Source organism: Drosophila pseudoobscura, chromosome X (assembly GCF_009870125.1).
Source record: "Drosophila pseudoobscura strain MV-25-SWS-2005 chromosome X, UCI_Dpse_MV25, whole genome shotgun sequence".
NCBI classification, from domain to species: domain Eukaryota; kingdom Metazoa; phylum Arthropoda; class Insecta; order Diptera; family Drosophilidae; genus Drosophila; species Drosophila pseudoobscura.
The window spans coordinates 7,338,823-7,354,678 of NC_046683.1; the positions used below are offsets into that span (position 1 = coordinate 7,338,823).

The 15,856-nt window shown below is 40.7% G+C and overlaps 1 protein-coding gene across 1 annotated transcript in view; it reads right to left on the reverse strand.

Moving 5' to 3' along the window:
- The window catches only part of LOC4814891 (putative uncharacterized protein DDB_G0277255), a 119,070-nt gene that overhangs the window by 18,790 nt on the left and 84,424 nt on the right, over nucleotides 1-15,856 (reverse strand). The window contains exon 4 of the mRNA XM_033381694.1: nucleotides 7,314-7,375. The gene's annotated coding sequence lies outside the window, so the exon portion shown is untranslated. The remainder of the gene's footprint in view (nucleotides 1-7,313; nucleotides 7,376-15,856) is intronic.

Genomic DNA, 15,856 nt, shown 5'->3' on the forward strand with positions numbered 1-15,856 from the left:
CACACCAATATCGCAATTGATATGCATTTTTCAATTAAGATTTCTGGCCAGAGATTCTCATAAAACATTTGCCCGTGAATCTCTGCTCTGGCACTGCCATTTTCAAATGATTGCTGGTATTTTGTGGGTATTTTTTGGCTGGGAAATGCAATTGAAATTGCAATTAAAAGCAAAGTAAATCTTAAAGCTTACACAAAATATATGTTTAGTATTTTTTTAAGTATTTTCCACTACTTATTTGGCATGTTTTCAGTTATTTTCAACAATTTGATTATAAATTTATGGAATGACATTTTGAAAGTATTTTTTCGGTATTTATTTTATATATGGATATTTATTTATAAATAATATATATGTATATTTATATTTATGTATATGTTTTATTTAATTTATAAACATATATTTTTTTAATATATTTATTTTATATTTTTAGCTAATTACTATACAAATTTACTGAGTATTTAGTTAGATATTGGTATTTTTTATTTTTTTTTGCAAATTTTCCTGAGAATTTTTGTATGACTCTATAATTTGTTGAATTTATATTTTTTAAAACTTTAAATACAATTAGCCCTTTGGATAGACATTTGATGGCATGTCTTGAGTCCTTGAGCCCTTCAAAGCTCAATTTCCCGTTGAAGATTAAATATATCAAATACGTATTTATGTGGATAGTATCTATGACTCTCTTCTACTCTCCACTCCCACTCCATGAGTACCATATAAAATACCGATCGATGTTCGAACCTTCCCCCTGGTTTTGCCTTGGCCAAAAACCACTCGCCTAATGCAATTCTCGAATGCAAAAGCCATAAAAATATCTATTTTAATCGAACACTTTGTAGAGAACTCTCTTTACTTTTTTTTTCTTCTTCCTATATTATTTTTCCCTTAGTCGCTCTTTGGCTCCCTGTCGCCCCTCTACAACTCGTTCTGTGTGTGTGTGTGCCACCCCCCTCCCGACTCCTCTGCTCTTCAGGTGGGGACGATGCTGCACGAGATGCTGCACCGTTTGGCAAAAGCAATTTAAAGTCTTCTGAATCTTGGGTTCATCCTCTTCCGTCCATCGTCCTCGGGGGGCAGCAGCAGCAGCAGCAGCAGCTGCAAGAATGAGAGGAGTTCCGAGCAGCAAAGCATTGAATGTATCTTATGGATACATCCCCAGCAGCCCCAATCCACGTTCTGTATTTGAATGCCTCAGCTGCCTGCTGGCAATTCGATTTCATGCTGCAATTTAATTTGCTTCACTTTGGCCCCGACAGCAGCAGGCAGCAGGCAGCACAGTTTTCGATTTGAAAAGCAAAAGTATCTCAAGGCAAGAGGTTCTTTCTGCTACACTCCTGCCTCGCCTCGCCTCGCCCCACCCCCTCCTCCGCCTCCTCCGCCACGCAGCACTTGGCAAAAGGGCAACAGGTTCGGGGGCTCATGGACTCATTAGGCAGTCATCGAGTGCGCTCTCGGCACACAAAAAAGGAGACCTCATGAGCCCCCACCATGGTGCTGTCCTGGCCCATCCCGTCCCGTCGCCAGTTGGTTTGTCATTAACACATTTTGTGCATGTTGTGCATCATTAGAGGAGGCACATGAAAGGATAAGGATGGCCACACACCCAAGCACGGCCCTCGTACACTGCCAGAAATGAGGGCGGGGTTTTTGCGGGGTCTGTCTTGCCAGTGGAAGTCCGGGGTAAATCGATGAATCGATTACAAGGAGACGAGTCGATTTGTTCCCTTTCCATTGACTGTTCCCTAAACGACTGTTCCTACCGCTGGCTAACTGTTCCCCAGTCTCCGACATCCTTGAGTCTCTTAATGGAGGGAAATCCTCCTTCTTGAAGGGTCGCTCTTTTGGGTACCAAAAATCGCTCTGTGATTGCGGTGCAACTGATCTCAGTTACTGTTCTCACTTACTGTTCCTACTTGCTGTTCTCACCCACTGTTCTTACTGTTCCTACTTACGGTTCTCATGTACTGCTCTCACTTACTGTTCTCTCTCAGTGTTCTTACTTACTGCTCTCACTTACTGTTCCCCCTTAGTGTTCTCATGTCCCGTTGTCACTTACTCTTCTCTTCTCACTCACTCTCTCTCTCTCTCTCTTACTAGCTGTTCACACTCTGCAATACTATTCCCACCTTTAAAAATCCTTATAATTTCCCACCATACTCCATTAATTTTGCTTTTGATGAAAGGAGTAACTGTTCCCATATACTGTTCTCACTTACAAAATCTGTTCCCACCTTTAAATATCCTACTAATTTCCACACCATACCTTATTACTTTTGGAGTAACTGTTCTCACTTACAAAACCAATATAAATACATAAAACTGTTCCCACTCATGCCTCCTGCCTACTGCTACTACAAGATGTTCCCAACATTCACTTAGCTCTATGTTCCAACTGTTCTCATTAGCTGTTCCCACTTGATAATCCCTTTTCCAATTGCTCCCACTAGAATTTTTATCACTTACTGTTCCCACACACCTGTCTCATAAACTGTTCCCACCCAAAACTCTTCCCACTAAAACTGTTCCCACTTCTAAATTTCAAACATACATAACTCCAATTCGATTTCTATCAGTGCAGTCATTTCACATGTTTCATTATTTGAGCAATGCCTCTGACACGTGGCGTCTGCAGTCAGGCCACCACACCGCTGTACGCCTCTCCTCCCACTCTCCCTCCTCCTCCTCCTCCTCGTCCTACTCCTAATCCTCTAGCCACACCCATTCAGAGCCCTTGCCACGACGCACACCTCATGCTTCGCCCATCGCCCTAACCAAAATTATTCATTGATGTCAATGCCAAAGAGGAGATTTTCCCAGGCAGCCTCCATCGTCAGGAGGGGTCTGTGCCTTGAGCTGCTGATGCTGCTGCTGCTGATGGTCCGTCCTTCTCCTGGTTTTCCTGCTTGCCATGCATATGAAAATTGGCCAATTTGGCGAAGCGTTTGGCTTCACTTTGTTGCTCCTAGAATCCAGCAACAGGATGAGGCACAGGGTCCCGAGAGAGCGTGTGCTCCCCTCATCTCGGAAAGGAGCAGAGCCGCAGAGCCACAGAGTGGCGGATTGGCGGATTGGCAGAATGGCGGACTGGCGAGTGAAACGAGAAACTACATTTGGCTTCTGTTTCCCTTGGACTTTGGGACTCTTGGCGCTGGTGGCGTTGGTGGCGTCCTCCACGTAATGACTTTAATTAACATACATACACGAAACTTTTGGCAGTGGGGGGCGGCGGGCAGCCGGCAGCCAGCAGCTCGTGCCACAAGCGCTCAAGTGGAAGCTTTTGTTTTTTCTTGGCCAGAAAGGGGAGCTGCGGCAACAGAAACAAAAACAGAAACCGAAATGAACCGAACACACAAAATGTGGGCCACAACTTGGTGGCGAATGTTGCAGCTGCAACAGCAACAAAAACACCGCGCAGTGGCAGTGTCTAAAAACAACAACAACAATGGGAAGCTTAATGAAAGGGAAATGCATTCTACCAGCTGTTTTTCTTTCAACTTCTTCGGTATTCAAATATTTGATCAAATGAATGAGAAAATTTCATTGGAAAACTAAGGAAAATATGCGAGAGGAATGAGGATGCGCCCACAAAGAAAGGGCAGACAATTATTGGGTCACGTGGAGCGTACGAATAGATGAGAACAAGAGCCTTAGCTTGTGGATATCCTGCAGATTGGGTGACGAATGGGATTACGTAGGGGAAAAGGTTCAAGTTCCGGGGTTCCGGGGCGAGCTATTGCTTCTGAAGAATGGATTAATGGAAGAGTTAAGCTTAGTAATATGTACATATATTGAATGTAGGAAATATCTGGTCTAAGCAGTGCCTTAGGGAACATCAGAACCCTGTCATCATCACAGCAAACGAATCTTTCATTTTATTCATGGTTTCAGCCGTTTCGCAATGATATTTGAGGGAAGGTAAGCCTTATGTAGGGATGCCGCAAAGGCAACTGATGCTGAGGAAATAATTATTCGCTGTAAAAATCCCATAAATCCATGAAATACTAAACAAATACTTAGAACTGAAGAGTCTTTAAAAATATACTGCGAAAATTCCAAATAAATACTGAAAATTACTAGAAGAATATTCAGGAAATATACTGAAAATTGCTACATAAATACTAACAAAAATTTAGTCTTACTACACTAAAAACACGCTTCATTAAATTACAAATTTAAATGGAAAAACTACTAAATTAATACTGAAAAAATACCAAAATTTATATGAAATTAATGCTAATTTAATTCTGAAAAATACTAAATAATTTCAGAAAAATACTAAATTAATTCTGAAATAATTCTAAATTATTTTAAAAAAAAACTTAATTAATTCTGAAAAATACTAAATTAGCTCGGAAAAATATACTAAATTAATTCTGGAATACATACTAAATTACTCCGAAAAATACTAGAAAAAATTGAAAACAATTCTAAATTATTTCATAAAAAATATTAAATTAATTCCGCAAAAATACTAAATAAGCTCTGAAAAATACTAAATCAATTCTGAAAAACTACTACATTTTCTCTGAAAAAAGACACTAAGTAAATATACTACAAAAAAGTACTACATAGCTACTAAAAAATACCAAATAAAATGTTTGTTTAAAATACTATAAAAATGTCATAGAAAATAACTAATAAAAATACAAACTAAAAACAAAAAAAAAGGAAAAACCAAATAAAATACTAGATATTTATAGGAATAGGAAATTTTCGGATACGAAGTCACACGTGTATCACCATGTGGGATGGCACCACAATCTGAAGCACATTCAGTCATAGAACATCTTAAAAGTGAATCAACTTCATTAGCCTCATGTGAATGTGCTGCCAATGGAAGTGTGGCATCAAGACCATCTTCGGAGTGTATCCATAGCTCGGTTTATATCTGTCTATCCATACACATTATCTCCTTTAATCGAACTCAAGAACAACTGCCTTTTTCTGTACTGCACTGTTCCACTGTACTCTTCCCAATCGGTTCATCAAACAGAACCTTTTTTCCGAATGTATCGCGCAAATGGAAACTTATTGGAATTTCGAAAATGATAGCGTTGACATCCATTCCCCTTCTCCCTTCCTCTCTCTCTCTCTCTGTTTCCCTCTCTGACTGTCATCGCAGCCTAAAAGCAGAAGAGGGCCAAGATTTTGTGTGTGCTTTTTATTTCACTTTTATTGTGTTTTATGTCGCAACACACACGACAGACAGAGAGACAGCCAGTGAGACACAGAAAAAAGTCAACCAGAAATCGGCTTAACAGAAGGGAAACCCGAAAACCGAAAACCGAATGAAGAAAAGAAACGGAATTTTGAAGAGGCAACACAATCCTCAAGAGATGCGTATCTTGCGGTGCCCCCAAAAGTCCCCCGCCCCCCCCCCCCCCATCGGTTATCATCTCCATGTTAGTGGAGGCTTAAGCCATGAAGATTTTCATTTTCTATTTCATAAAGTGGACCATGGAATGGGTATGGGCGAATGCCGGAATGGTGGAATGGTGGAATGGTGGAATGGCCTTTGAATGTGGAGATTTGTGTGCCTAACTGTCTCTCGCCCCATCCACTTTTTCGATACCTTTGATATGCATCTATCTCCATCTATTCGGGTCTGTCTATGGGTTCTGTGTGGCTTTTTATTGACATTTTGTTTGGGATTTGATTAAAGGAAAGAGATGCCCCTGCCTCTGTCCCTGCCTTTGCCCCTGCCCCTTCTTTCCATCCATTTCTCACTCATTTTGGTGTGCATTTTGTTTATGATTTGTCAAGATCTTAAGTCCATGAAAAATGTGTGCTGGCGATAAGAAGTTTTTCCAGTAGGACAGAAGGAAGAGCAGGAGGAGGAGCAGGAGGAGCAGCAGGAGGAGCAGCAGGAGGAGGAGCAGGAGTAGTGCTAATAAATTCACCTTTTACCGCAAAATATTGCCCAACATTTGCAAAAGACAAACAGCTCAAAAAGCAAGAGAGACGAAGGCCTCCACCTCCGCCTCCACCTCCACCTCCACCTCCGCCTCTAGCCCATAAATCTCCTGCGAGAGGAATCCCTAGCCTGGCCTGGCCTGGCCTGGCCTGACTGGCTGGCGGCTTGGGTGTTGATTTTTGTCAACCTAATACAAAAAGCAAACAAAATTTGTGTTGGCATTTGGTTAGATTTGCCAGAGGAGCGTCGACAGGGGGGTGGGAGCGGCACAAGATGGGATGGAGAGGGTGGCGAATCGTGGCGAGTCCCTGGGCTTCGGGTTCAAGTGCGCGGGGCAAGTGGAGAGGCATTAAAGTGGGCACTGGGGATTAGACGTTGATGAAGGAGGCACGGAAATCAAATATTCGACGAGTTCCTGGGTTCACGGGGCGTATGAAATATTGAGACGATTATCAGGTGGAAAGTTCCCTCCGCTGACCTCACCTAACCGCACTGGACTTGGGAGAGTCCACCTACACCTACCCATCCACCTTCAGGGTATCTTTAATAGTTTAACTGATGTGTTTGAAGGGATGCCTCCTGCATTCCTGCAGAACTTCTCGATCAATATTTGTATTTTTGGAAATTTAAAGGATTTTCGAAGTAAAATAAGAGATTCAGGCGTTCAGGATGACAAATAGATTTCCTTGCCCTCTCTCGGTGTAGTATTTTTTTGGTATTTTTTTAGTATTTCACTGCAAAAAAAAGACCGAGTAAAGTAATGCTATCACCATATTTTTGAGAATATTTTAAGTACTTTTTAAGGTTTATTCCAAATTTTTTTTTCTTGTATTTTTTTATTTTTATTTTTTTTTTATTTATTTTTTTTACTATTTTAATAGAATTTTTGAGTATTTTCAATGTTTAAGTTTGGTATTTTGTGGTATTTACTTTAGCTTTAAAGCTTTTAAATTTGGTATTATTTATCAGTGTGTATTTGGTATGTTTTAAAATAGTATTTTTGTATTTCTTTCAATAATTTCCCCCAACGAATGGTTTATGAAAAATACGAATGTATCCGTTCGCTTAGTGGAACAATTTTACAGGGAACAAAAATGCATCTTTTAAGCAGAGTTCAAGCGGAACAGGGATCAGCGGTAGAAGACCCTAACATACGTCTGGTGTACACAGCATATCAGAAGTGTTGTGAAATACTTCTGGATATTTCACGCCCCAGATAGAAGCTGCAGCGAGTCCAGGGTCAGGCGTTACCCAGGCGTAAGCTCATATTTTCTTCGAAAAAGATTTCCAGAAAGAAAGCTTTTTGACTGCTAACCTCTATCCATCTTCCATGTGTATAGGACATTCTATATCTCTTGCTCTCTTCGGAGTAAGCCCCGTCGCTTGCACTTACCAAATTCTTGGAGAATATTTCCACTTTCGTTCCACTGAGGCTGCCAGATGTTGCTGCTGCTGCTGCAATGAGAACGAAATGGTACAAGATATTAGAACAGAGTCACAATTTAATTAGCAGGCGTATACTTTTGCAACAAACTGTGTAACCAACCAAACAACAGGGCAAAAAAAAAAAAAGTCTACAAAAATATACTCGGAGAAATGGTCTCCTCTGCGGCAGTGTTTCGAGGGCATGTGACTTATGAATGTCAGACAAAATGAAATTTTATCTCTCTGGATGGGAGCCCCCTCCCCCCCCCCCCCCCCCCCCCCCATCCATCCATCTGCTGTTTGTAACATTTTGCTTTAGCATTCTCATCATTTCAAAGTCAAATGCTGGATAAATAAAACTGCTTTTTTCCCCCGTATGTAGTTTTTCTCTTACTTTTGTGCTTTTGTTTTCTTTGTTTTTTATTCTGTTCAAAGCTTTTTCTCGGAATTCATAATTGAATGTTTTTTTTTTTGTTCATCCTTCTCCTAAAACATCGTTCATCGTTCGGTTCCACTTTCTGTGTGTTTTTCTCGGAGGATGATATGGGATTTGCAATTGAATTAAATTCTGATGCCATTTGTCTATGGTTTTCCGTCGTTCGTTCGCCTTTCGGTTCGCCTCTCGATGGTATTTTGTCGGATCCTCTGGTTCTTTGATTGAAATTCTTGTGATTGCTTGGGTTAATTGTTCGATTCGAGGTCCCTGATTGATCTGTGCTTTGATTGCTGAATGAATGAATGGCTTGATGGTTCGTTTTGGTTTTCAAACTCAAGTGGAATGGATTTTTATTCATAAAAAGCACGAAGAAAGCGTCAAATCATCTCTCTCCCAGTGTGGCTTAGCATTTGAGGAAGATGCAGGTGGTTGTTGGCAAAATCTACCAACTTTTTTTTTCATAAATACTAAAAACATACCAAAAAAATACTACACCGAGAGTGGGCAAGGAAATCTTCTGTTGAATGTAGGACCTCTGAACCCCTGAATCTCTTATTTGACTTAATTTTTTTAAATTTTATTTTTAATATTTTGTAATAGTATTTTTGAGTATTTTCAATGTTATAGTTTGGTATTTTGTGGTATTTTCTTTAGTTTCTATATTCGGTACTATTTATCAGTATGTAATTGGTATGTTTTAAAATAGTATTTTTAGTAATTTTTTATTTTTTATTAAGATATTTAATTATTTATTTATTTAAAAATTAATTAGAGCATTAATTAATAAAATAAAAAATGTACTGCTTAAAAAAAAATTTCCTGCAGAATTCTTTTGCCAAAAAATCAGTATTTTTAGCCTATTTTCTGGCAACTTCAATAAGGATCACTTTCTTTTCAAAGAAATCAGCTCTAAAAAAAAGGTAGGAATTCATTTTTTTCAATTGTGACCCATTGTTAGACCCACAAATTATTCCCAGAATAGTTTTTGGCTTTTATTCTGCGAGAGCTTAGGCCTGTCCTTCGTCTCTTAGACGTTAATCAACCAGAAGCCGCAGCACTTTTTCGCTGCAGAAAAACTCCGTGGAATCCTAATCGTAATCGTGAATTTTTTCAACTACGAAAACCCACAATGAGAACAATGGAAAAAGAGCGAAAAAAAAGAGGAGGAAAACAGTTCTTTAAGCTGCCCAAAAGGGAGAAAGAATTGAGAGAGACCCGAATATGGATTGAAACCTTAAGAGTGGGAAAGCCCAAGGAAAAGTCCAGTGTGCGGTCGTCTATGGCTTTCCACTGACAAAGCCCCACAAATGTCATTGCAAAAATGTTTTAATTGAGCACCAAGGATGGGACATCCATCCATCCATCCTGACTAATGGAGGACTTTTTGAAACATAAGCAAGGAGAAAAGGAAAACCCAAAATCAGGAAAAAGAAAGTAGACAAAAAAAAAGACCCCCCCGAAAGGGGATGCTGGCGGGGGGCTGGCTGGGGGCTGGGCAATACAAATAAAATAGAATTTTAAACCGCAAGAAAACGTGCGTTATTCATTTTTGAATTTATAACACAATTGGGGGGAATGTGAATGCGAATGCGAATGAATGTCAAAAGAGGAAGTCCAATTGGTGGCTGAAGAGCAGAGGACTCGAAAGAGTGGATTGTCGTGTGGGTGGGGCTGTGGGCGTCCCCCCCCCCCCTCCGTCTAGTAAAGGAGTGAAAATGCGCAGTGAAAATAAATTCTTGCTGGCATCTGCTGTTGCTTCTGATACACTTTATAGAAAGGGGATTGGAGGAGAGACCTACGCCCCACTTGAGAAGGAATAAAGAGATATTTTCAGCTCCATAGATGATATATCTGGGATCGAGAGGAGGCCACTCGATGCTCCAACAATCGGCTATATACCGCCTCTCATCGTCTGCAATAATCTAAGACTTTCAGGAGATCGAAAAGGGTATCCCAAAGCTTTGGTTTCTCCATTTCTCCATTTCTATTGCTGTTTCGTTTCATTTTATTTTTGGGTTGTTGTTGCCGTGTGCGACACATAAAAATAGAAATAAATAAGGATGTGTTTGGGGTTAGAGCAGGAAGGAAGGAAGGAAGGATGGCTGCTGAGCAGGAGACGGCACCGGGGCAGGAGCAGAGGCAGGGGCAGGGGCAGAGGCAGGGGGGGCATGCCAAAGTCAAAGGAAATCGTGTCGTGGCAAATGTGACACACACCTTCTCAACCATCTCCAAGCGCGACTCGCAAATGACTCCAGTTCTCGCGGCGAAATTGACAAAAAAAAATATATAAAATATAATAATAATATGTAAAAAAGAAAGCCAAGGAAAGTGGCAACAGAATGTAACCTGTGCGAAATAACAATAATGATCATCATCATCATCATCGGCATCGTCCTCGTCCTCCTCCTCGCCCTCGCAATGTTGCAAAGGGTGGTGGGGGGGAAGGGGGGTGTGCCACCAGTTTCTGAATTTCTTGACATTTTTAAAGTCAGCTTCAAGTTCGTTTCGTTTGGGCATCCCATGGGGGAATGTGCTGATATTTCTACAGAAATTGAATTCTTTCTCCATTTTTTTTTCCTGTCGGTAACAAGTTCACGGTTGATGGAGGTACATACCATACTATGTGGGTCTTTAAGGCGAATGTTCGGGCAAAGGAATAGGACTTTAACGTAACACCCCTTTCCCCCAGGCACATTCGACGAAGGAAAAGTATGATACGTTGATTCGAATCCAACGAAGAGCAGATTTCAGAATTTTCATGCGGTATTCGGGACTTTAAGCCATATAATACTACAAAATACCAAACAAAATACTATAAATAATACACAAATACTGATAAGTACCTAAAACAAAAAAAGATACTCAAATATACTATAATATTTAAATAAATGTAAAACAAATACTATGAAAAATACTAAAAATTCTATTTTAAATCTATACTAAATACTAAAAAAAATAATTGAAGAAAATATTGAAAAAAAACCAAACAAAATACTGTAAAAAAATTTTGAAAAATACTTAACAATTAAAATAAAAATACTGAGGAGTGCCTTAAAAAATACAACAAAAAAAGATAAAAAACGTTAAAAAATAATACTATGAAAAATACTGAAAATACTATGCTGTTTTTCGTTACTGGGGATTGTTTACGATGAAATGATAAACACATAGGTACTAAAAAATACTGAAAAATACTAAACAAGCTAATGAATAGATACTTAACAAAAAACTAAAAAAAATTATAGCACAAAAAAGTAAAAAAAAATCGAAAGCCAAAAAATGCCTTTCAGATGTTGAACCCTGACTACAAAATACCCCTCGAACAGTGAAATGGAACTTTGGAATACGCAAGATTCATACATGAAATCCCTGGCACAAACATGTGTATATTTTGCAACAAAAAACTTGAGCGAACAACAAACTTACTTTCCCTTTTTGCCTTTTTGCCGCTAAGAATTCGTGGGGGTATTGCAGTTCTTCGTTAAAGTTTGTTCTGCTGGGATGGCTGAGATACTGGCCCCTAAGCCGGCTGTACTACCAATCAATAGTCAATTGTTAATCAATGATCTGAATACAGAATTAATCGTCAAAGGAACCGCGCTCGCCTTTGGGCACTGAAGACCCACTTCGATGGGTTGATTCGAGTGTCCCCGGGAAGACCCGCAGCTGGGGTTCCCATCGGAGCCCCGTTGCAACCCCTTTTCTTATGCTCTTTCCTGTTCTGCTCTGCCATGAGTCATGAGACATGGCCTTGTGTTTGCATACAGATAAACCCATGCCACACCACGGCACACACTCGACGAGGACGACGAGGGGGGGAATTTTTTCATATGCCTGCGATTACAATATATATGAGGCATGCCTCAAGAAGCAGCGTCTTTCCAGTACAATCAACCGAAGGGGCTGGGCGAGGCGGGGCGACCTTGTACGTACAAATTATTGAATGTGCCTGTGTGGCAAGGAGTGTGCAAATATGTGTGAAATTTATTTGCCACACAACTCGCCCCAAGGGAAGAGGAGTGCTGCCTACCCGTATCCGTATCGCCGTATGTGTGTGTGTGTGTGTGCAACCCTTTTCCTGAGGGTTTCTCTTTTTTTTCCAGGGGTTGTGCACCTTTTTGGTTGTTTAAAAATCACTTGATTGCACAAATGCTCATTGAGCTAATTTAAAAAAAAATAAGAGGAGGAGAGAAGAAGGCCAAAGGGCAGGGCAACTTGAGCCCACGGTTACATTTGATGGGATTCCGATTTCCATATGGAAGCCCTACCTGACACTGCTCCCTCTCTCGCTCTCTCTCTCTCTCGCTTTGAAGGAGTCGTCCTTAACTAACTTAACTAAATTATTAGCTTCCCGCACTCCTCTTGGGGCTTCGGGGCTAATGCTCAGCAATGTGGAAAAATGTGTTATGTCCTTAAAAACAAAAGGGCAAACGACGCTGCCTGATGGTTGATCAAATTACCAGACCCCCACCCCTCCCCCCCCCTCGAATACGGTACGGTTCTACCGCTTTGATGCACTTGAGCCGTGCTCCCCCCGCCCCCACCGACTGTCCGAACTGTCCTGCTCTGTCGTGTCGGGAGAGTAGTCAAAGAAGCAGTCAAGTCCAGCAGTCAAGGAGGTGTCCAGAAGTAGAGACGGAGTCCAGGACCAACTCGAAGTATTGTCCCCTCGTTTTGGGGTAGTGGACAGCGGCTCTGGGGGCGCCTTTTGTTGTGCTGCCCTTTTCCTGGGGGGTCACTTTAATTAATTACATGAAATGAGTTCTTTTCTTGTTGCGGTGCCAGTTCGGGTGCGGGTGCGGGTGCTGTTGGAAGGTCAAAGGGCTGTCAGCCATAGGCCAAATTACACGGTGAGAAATTTTAGACACAAAGGGCAACAAAAACAACAGCAACCATTGAAATTGATGCCAAACAGGAAAAGGAGTGAAGAGAGAGACAGGAAATGAAGGGAACTCAACCGAAATATAATCCAACAGTTGAGAACTTTCGAATTTTGTTTGCGCTAATTTTAGATATTTTCCAAGCATTTCTGGCGACACTTTATGGGGCGAAAATCTAAATGCGTCCAGGATATATGTATGTACAAGACAGATGCAGGTCCTCTCTTGACCAAATAACATCTTTAATTAAGTAGTGAAGAAATACAAGAAGAAAAGTATTGGGAAAATACTAAACTATATGCTGGAAAATACTAAAAAAAATACTGAAAAAAGCAAATTAATACACTGAAAACACACACAAGAATATATTAGTAAATATACTAAACGATATGCTGAAGACTACCAAACGATATACTGAAATATACTAAACGATATACTGAAAAATGCCAAACACCATGCTGGAAAGGACGAGACAATATACTAAAAATTACTAAACAAAATACTGAAAAATGCAAAACAATACACTGAAAACACAAGAGAATATACTAAATAATACACTGGAAAATACAAAAAGAAAATACAACAAAATAAACTAAACGATATACTGAAATATACTAAGCGATATACTGAAAAATACCAAGCAATATACTGGAAAATACCACAAAATATATTGAGAAAGACTAAAAATTATACTGAAAAATGCAAAATAATACACTGAAACACACACAATACATTGAAAAATATTAAGCAACATACTGAAAAATACAAAAAAAAAATTACTAACCAATGTAAAAATATAGCTAAAAATACTAGCAAAAATGTAGTAAAAATTGCAAAACATTATACTGGAAAATACCAAACAATGTACTGAAAAGAAGTACTGAAAATACGAAACAGAATAATTAAAATATTAAAAAAGTCTTAGCAAAATCATAAAAAAATGAATGCAAAATTCTACACAAAAAAAGTACAATGGAAAAAAAAAGAAAAGATACAGAGGCGTCGAGATGTGCTCCCTCTGCCTCAAGGCAAACATCCAGCCAGTCGATACACCGTGTGTGTGTGTATGTGTGTGTGTGTGTGTGGGTGAACTCAAAAACTCCGAACTAGCTCCCTTTTGCAGAGCTGTCGAAAACAAATCCATTTAGTGGACCATCTTCTGGTCTGATTCGCACTTGAAATGAGTTTTTTTTTTCCGAAAACTTCAGAGCCATTTCGCACTTCTTTGCGCCCTTTGAACTCATTCTCTCTCTCTCTCTCTCGCTCTCTCGGTCTCTGTCTCTCTGTCAAGCTTGGACGTTCCATTACCAATTCCATTTAGCCAATGAAAACAACAAGAAAAACTACGCAAAAGTCAACCAACAAAAAAGAAGAAAATAAAAATACTCTCTCTCTCTCTATCTCTCTCTGGTGGGTTGTGGGGGGGCGGGGGCATGTTTGGCAATTAAATCATTTTGACCATAAATCGAATTTCGCAACAGAGTCAGTCCGTGTCCCCGTGTCCTCCTCTCCTCAGTGTTAATCCAATTAACTTGGCCTGCATCAAACACATTCCTTTGCAACAGCAAAAGGAAGGAAAACGGAGGATGTCGAGGATGTGGCAGTGGCGGTGGGACTTCGTGAATAAAGAAATGAAAACAGTTTCAAAGAAAACTCGACTCAAACTTCAAGTTTTATAGTTTCTCCCCCCCCCCCACTGCCCCCTCAACTGCCGCCTCCCACAGCATATATCCTTTTGGCTCCTTCGTATAACTTATACCTTATATCCTCACTCTATAAAGCCCCGTTTATCCCCTCCCCCAAATATCTCCGCCTCGCTCTATCTCTCTCTCTCTCTCGCTCTTTCTCTCTCTCGCTCTCTCTTCTCGGCTACAAATTTCATGCGAAACTTCTCGGCTCTCTGAAAACTTTTCACAGGCATTTCATTGGAATAACTTCCACCGTACCGCCCCACCCCCACCCCCACCCCACCCCTCACTGTACCCCCCAAGGAGTTCCCCCCAACCACCCCGCCCACCCCACACCTCTATAAGGTGGGGTACTGCTTGTCCTGACAAATGTTTTCATTGATTTTTACGAGCAGCGAAAGAATAAAAATAAATTCCTCCCGTTTGTACCGTTATTTTATTTGGCGCCCGAAAAAAAAATCAAAAAACAACAAAAATCAAGAGCCCCCACATAGAAAAACGAGTGGTTTTATTTTTTTACAACAAAAAAATCTCAAATTTTTTGTTTATTTTTTTCGTTTGTTTTGCGTGTTTCCGACACTATTTCAAATATGCAGGAGGGGGGGCGGAGTGGGGCACAGGGGGGCGGAGGGGGCGTCAGTTTTATGATGCCCCACACACTGGCTGGTCGGGGGTGGGGGGTGGGGGAGTGGGTGCTACCGTTAACGATCCTCCTCTCCTGATGTCTATCCACGTGATGTGCGTGTCCTGCTTCATGTGTCGTAAACGCATCATAAACACAGCTGCCACTCTGCCACGGACAGGGGGGGAGGGGGCACACACACACAGATAAGGGGCCGATGGGGGCATCATCATACTCTCTTTTTTTTTGGGTGTGTGTGGGTCGGGGAGGACTTTAAAGAAAGCGGTGGCACGAATGAGAGCACCATATGCTGCCACCGATCTTTAATCAACAGGTGGGGGGGGGGGGGGGGGGGCCATCGACCATCGACCTTCGACCATGGTCTTGTCCGCTCAGCGAAATCCATTCAAGTGGGAATTTTTCAGAATTTTTGAAGAATTTTTTAAGAATTTATTGAGCCAAAAGACGCTGTTCCCCTAAGCGAAAGGCCACAACAGAAGAGCATTCCCCAACGAGGGATTGTGGCTTATTTTCGATGATATTTCGCCCTTGGCAAGCCTCTGCCAGGCCCTCATCGAAGACACTGTGGAAATTCCAACCGATTGCCACTCCATGGATCCTCCTTCCATGGATCTTTCAGGTGAAAATCCCTCCCATCTAAAGGGAATTGCAATCTGGGTAATCATCTTAGAATCGTTTTAAATCATGGGCCAAATCGTTGGCTCTCTTCTTAAGCAACCCCAGCCTTCTCTATATATCATTTTCTGGGCTTATCACTTCGTAAATCCCATAAAAATTTCAATCATCATAAAAAAAAACTAAAAAAAAAAACAAAGCGTTTGATTTGAAATTGTTTTGATTGTTGGAAAACTCAAAATAGGGAAA